The following is a 5,555-nucleotide window of genomic DNA, read 5'->3' as shown; positions in this document are numbered from 1 at the left end:
TAAATACGTACAGGGGATCTCCCGGCATGCCATCCCTTAGTCCCAAAGTAAAAACACACAGCAGCAATACAAGAATATCCAATTAAGCTAAATTTCGTACCAAGTAAACAGTTAATCCTAGCCTAACATGCTTCGTGTATGCAATTAAGGCAGTTTAAGAAAATAGGCAAATAATTCAACTAAACATGCTTTTCTAAACAATCAAAAGGCTAAATTCACAAGTAGACTAAAATAGGAAAAAGAACTCAATTGAAATACTTAAGGAAAAATCGGATTTTCAACAATTAGCTCAAGTACGCACTCGTCACCTCACGTACAAGGCATTTCAATTATCAAATATATCATATCCTAAGGGGAGGGTCCCCCACACATGGTTAGACAAGCCACTTACCTCGAACCGGCTTAAAATTAACCCAATACCACGCTCTTGCCACGAATACTCGACTCCAAATGGCCCAAATCTATTCAATTAAATTTCATAACATAAATAACACTTCAAGTAACTGATTCTACAAAGAAATTCTTAGCTAATACGCAAAATTATGTAAAATGACGAAAATGCCCCTTGTGACCATGTCTCAGAATCGAGTAAAATTTATAGTTTCAGAATCCTCAAACTCTCACGAGTCTAATCATACCAAAATTATCCAAATCCGATGTCAAATCCCCAATCAAAACTCAATTTCTTGGTCTAAAACTTTTTCCCAATTTTCATACAAATTTCGAAATTAAAGGATGAATTCATGTTTAGATTAAAGGGTTACAAGCAAAAAAGAGTTAAGAATCGTTACCCAATCGATATCTCTGAAAATCCCTCAAATCCGAGCTCCCAAGCTTATGTTTTGATAAAAATGGCTAAAACCCTCGATTTTAAATCTTATATCTGCCCAGGCGCGTTCTTCTTCGCGAACGCGAGGCTACTATTGCGAATGCGATGCACAAAAGTCCTGCTGGCCAAATTCCTCTTTTGCGAACGCGAGGTCCACTCGTGAACGCTTAGCTTACAGGGGCAGACCCTATGCGAACGCAAGGACCATGTAGCAAACGTGAAGACCAACGGGTCCTTACCTTCGCAAACGCAGGACATCATCGCGAACGCGAAGCACATTTCAGCTGCTTCACCCAGAAGCTCTACGCAAACGCGAGACCCTCTCGCGAACGCGCTTCTCTGCAACACAACAGGAGAAAATCTATTGTCTTTCCAAGTTCAAAAGTGGTCCGTTGAGAATCCGAAACACACCCGAGGCCCTTGGGACCTCAACCAAACCTGCCAACCAATCCTAAAACATCATTCAAACTTGTTCCAACTTTCGGAGCGCTCAAAACAACATCAAAACACCTATTTTTCATCAGATTCAAGCCTAAGAATTCCAAAAACTCTAAAAACATGCTTTCGATCAAAAAGTCTATCAAACCTCGTCCAAATGACCTGAAATTTTGCACACACGTCACATTCAACACTATGGAGCTACTCCAACTTCCGAAATTCCATTCCCACCCTCGGATCAAAATCTCACTATCGGACCGGAAACTTCAAAAATTTCACTTTCGGCATTTCAAGCATAAATTTGTTACGGACCTCTAAAATACAATCTGAACACGCCCCTAAGCCCGAAATCACCCAACAGAGCTAACAGAATCATTAGATTTCCATTTCGAGGTTGTCTTCACATTGTTCTAACTACGACCAACTTTCCAACACTTAAGCTCTCATTAAGGGACTAAGTATCCCAAAACTCTCTGAAACTCAAACCGAACATCTCAGTAAATCAAAATAGCAGAAAAAAACTCGGGGAAAGCAGTTAATAAGGATCGGGGCATAAATTCTTAAGACAACCGGCTGGGTCGTCACATCATCCTACACTTAAACATTCGTTCATCCTCAAACGATCCTAAAGATATACCTGAAGTAGTGAAAAGATAAGGGTAACGGCTACATATATCCTGCTCGGTCTCCCAGGTTGCCTCCTCGACCTGTTGACCCCGCCACTGAACCTTTACTGCAGCAATGTTCTTTGACCTCATCTTTCTAACCTGCCTATCCAATATTGTCACTGGCTCCTCAACATAAGATAGATCCTTGTCCAACTGGACTGAACTGAAATCCACAACGTGCGACGGATCACCGTGAAACCTCTGGAGCATCAAAACATGAAATACCGGATGAACTCCTACCAAGTTGGGAGGTAAGAAGCTCATAAGCAACCTCCCCAACACGCCTCAATATCTCAAAAGTGCCAATAATCCTCGGACTCAACTTCCCTTTCTTCCCGAATCTCATAACGCTCTTCACTGGCAAAACTCGAAGCAGAACCCACTCTCCAACCATATAGGAAACATCACGAACCTTTCAGTCCGCATAACTCTTCTGTCTGGACAGGGCTGTGCGGAGTGTATCCTGAATCACCTTAACCTTCTCCAAAGCATCCTGAACCACGTCTGTGCCCAACAATCTAGCCTCGCCCTACTCAAACCAACCCACCGGGGATCTACATCGTCTCCCATATAAAGCCTCACACGGTGCCATCTGAATGTTGGACTGATAGCCGTTGTTGTAAGCAAACTCTGCCAATGGAAAGAACTGATACCAAGACCCTCCAAACCCGATCATACACGCACGAAGCATATCCTCAAGAATCTGAATAGTACGCTCGGACTGTCCGTCTGTGTGAGGGTGAAATGTTATACTCAACTCCACGCGAGTACCCAACTCATGGTGAACGACCCTCCAGAACCGTGATGTGAACTGAGTACCTCTGTCCAAAATGATAGACACTAGAATACCATGCAGCCGAACAATCTCCCGGATATAAATCTCCGCCAACCGCTCTAAAGAATAAGTAGTACACACAGGAATAAAATTAGTGGACTTGGTCAACCGATCCACAATCACCCAAATAGCATCGAACTTTCTCAAAGTCCGTGGAAGCCCAACTACAAAGTCCATGTTGATCCGCTCCCACTTCCACTCCGGCATTTCCATCTACTGAAGCAAACCATCATCTCTATTTTCGTTATTGTACTCTTATTATCTTGTGTAGATTCTTACTGTAGATTCTCAATTGTACTGCTTATCTTATCATGTCATCTTTATTTTTATTTAATCTCAGTAGGGCCATGACCTTCCTCGTCACTAACCAACCGAGGTTAGGCTTGGAACTTACTAAGTACAGCTATAGTGTACTCATGCCTCTTCTACGCATGTTTTTCATGTACAGATCCAAGTACCGCTACTCAGGCCTATAATCCTTGAGGAGGCGACTGCTCCAGAGACTTCGAGGTATATCTACCGCGTCCGTCAACCGAGAAGTCCCTTTCTATTCCTGCTTTTAGTATTTAGCCCTTCTGTATTTTTGTCTATTCTTATTAGACATTCCAAAGTTAGAGCTATGTAGTATTGATCTTAGCTTGTGATTCGTGGGTTTCCGGGTCTTGGATTTATGTATTGGTATTGAGAGTTAAACATGGTGTGAGCCTAGCAGCACATTTAAACACTGTTACTACTGTATTTTTGTTTTAAATTGTTTTACTTCCGCTAATTTTGGTTTTTCTTCCGCAAATTAGGCTTACCTAGTCGTAGAGACTAGGTGCCATCATGATGGTTCATGAAGGGCGAACCGGGTCGTGACATGGAGCTACAAGGGAAGATGAGAAAGAGATTTGGGATTGTCAAAGCATGGACGGCGATGAAGGAGGAAAGCTAGAAAAAACTTACTTATTGTTGGACATGCGCGATCTGGGAACATGATTGATAGGGTCAAGAGAGCCAAGCATGGAGAAGGTCCTTTAGGGACCAAGTAGATTAGGATATGATGTTTTCTACTACTTTCTAGTTTAGATTAGATTTCTATGCAATAAGGCTTAATGCCATTAATAATTTTACTATTATTATTGTCGACTTAGTAAAGCATTGTTTTGGCTCATTTCGCACTAATGAAATGAAGCAAAAGTTGGCATCAATTTTGGCACTAATATTTATGACTTTTCTTCAAAATTTGGTGAAAACTGAGTTGGTTTAACGTGATTCGGAAGTCTTGTACTGAAATAGAAGTTCTTAAGTTTCATCTGATTTGGTGTCTGATTCATAGTTCTAGGTGTTACTTTGGTGTTTTAATCACGCGAGCGAGTTCCTACTATACCTTTGGACTTGTGTACATATTTGGTTTGGAGCCCCGTGGGTTCGGGTGAGTTTTGGATAGGCTACGAAAGGTTTTTGGACTTAGAACCATAGCTGAAGCCTTTGTGCTTTTGGTGTCTGCTCTAGACTTTGCAATTGCGAGGTTTGGCTCGCAAATGCGAGGCAAACATTGCATTTGCGAAGGCAGCAGGAATGTGGAGATTTTGCATTTGCAAAGGATTATTCGCATTTGTAGGGTTCGCAATTGCGACATCTGCACCTGGTCAAAAGTTGAGTTAGATAGGATTTTCCTCATTCTTTCAAATTTTCAAACCTAGAAATCTTAGAGGCAATTTTTCCAAGAACTCTTCTTCCCCAATTCAGTGCTAAGTGATTCTAACTTACTTTCTTTCAATTACCCAATACATTTCATAAGATTCCAACCTAAAATCTAGGATTTTCATGGTAGAAATTGGGGATTTGGGTAGGATTAGGGATTTTTGAAAAATTAGAATTTAAACCTCAAATTGAGATTGGATTTCAAAATAAATTATATAACCGGGCTTGGGGTGAATAAGTAATTGGGGTTTGGTCTGAATTTCGGGTTTGGACAAAGCGAGCCTGGGAGTTGACTTTTGTTGACTTTTTCAATAATGACCTAAATTGAACCTCTTTCATTCGTGGGTAGTTTCTAAGGCTTATTTTGAATCATTTGGTTGTTAAATTGCTAGATTTGATTGGTTCGGAGGCTTGTTCAAAAGGCAAGTCATGGTTTTGAATCCATTTTGTAGCGAGGTAAGTGTTGAGTTTAACCTTGATTTGAGGGAATTAGGAACCCTTGAACTATGTGCTATGTGAAATTCATGTGTTGCGGAGTATATGAGAGGTGGCGAGTGCTTATACGCCGTCGAATTACTTATTTTCCCTGATTTTCCACTTTTCCATACTTATTTCCTTCCATGTCGTAACTGTTATGTTCTTTAAATGCCTCCCATGTTTTATTTGTCGCTTGTTAATCATTTTTTCTCGTGTTAAAAATGTAGACCTTTCCATGCTTTCATGACTCGTTTTTATTTTCCCTAATTGACTTACTTGTACTTTTTAATTATCATTTACTGGACTATTCTTGCTGTGTAATGTTACATATGTGAATTCTCAAGTTGGTACGAGGTTTCTTTTCTGATTCAACTTCATATTCATCAATCGTAGAGGTGTTTGTGATTTGGGTTATTGATTTGATTGTACTCATTAAATATTTGATACTAATATGGTGGGATTGCGTTGCACGCCGCAACAAGTGAAAAAGGGTTGGTTGATATGGTGAAATAAGGGTGAAAGTACTGATATGGTGGGATCGGATTGCACGCCGCAATAGGTGAAATAAGGGTGGATTGATATGGTGGAACAAGGGTGAATTATGATAATAATTGTGTTATAT

This window comes from Nicotiana sylvestris, chromosome 6 (genome assembly GCF_000393655.2).
Source record: "Nicotiana sylvestris chromosome 6, ASM39365v2, whole genome shotgun sequence".
Lineage (NCBI taxonomy): Eukaryota > Viridiplantae > Streptophyta > Magnoliopsida > Solanales > Solanaceae > Nicotiana > Nicotiana sylvestris.
Note: the sequence above shows the minus strand (reverse complement) of the source record.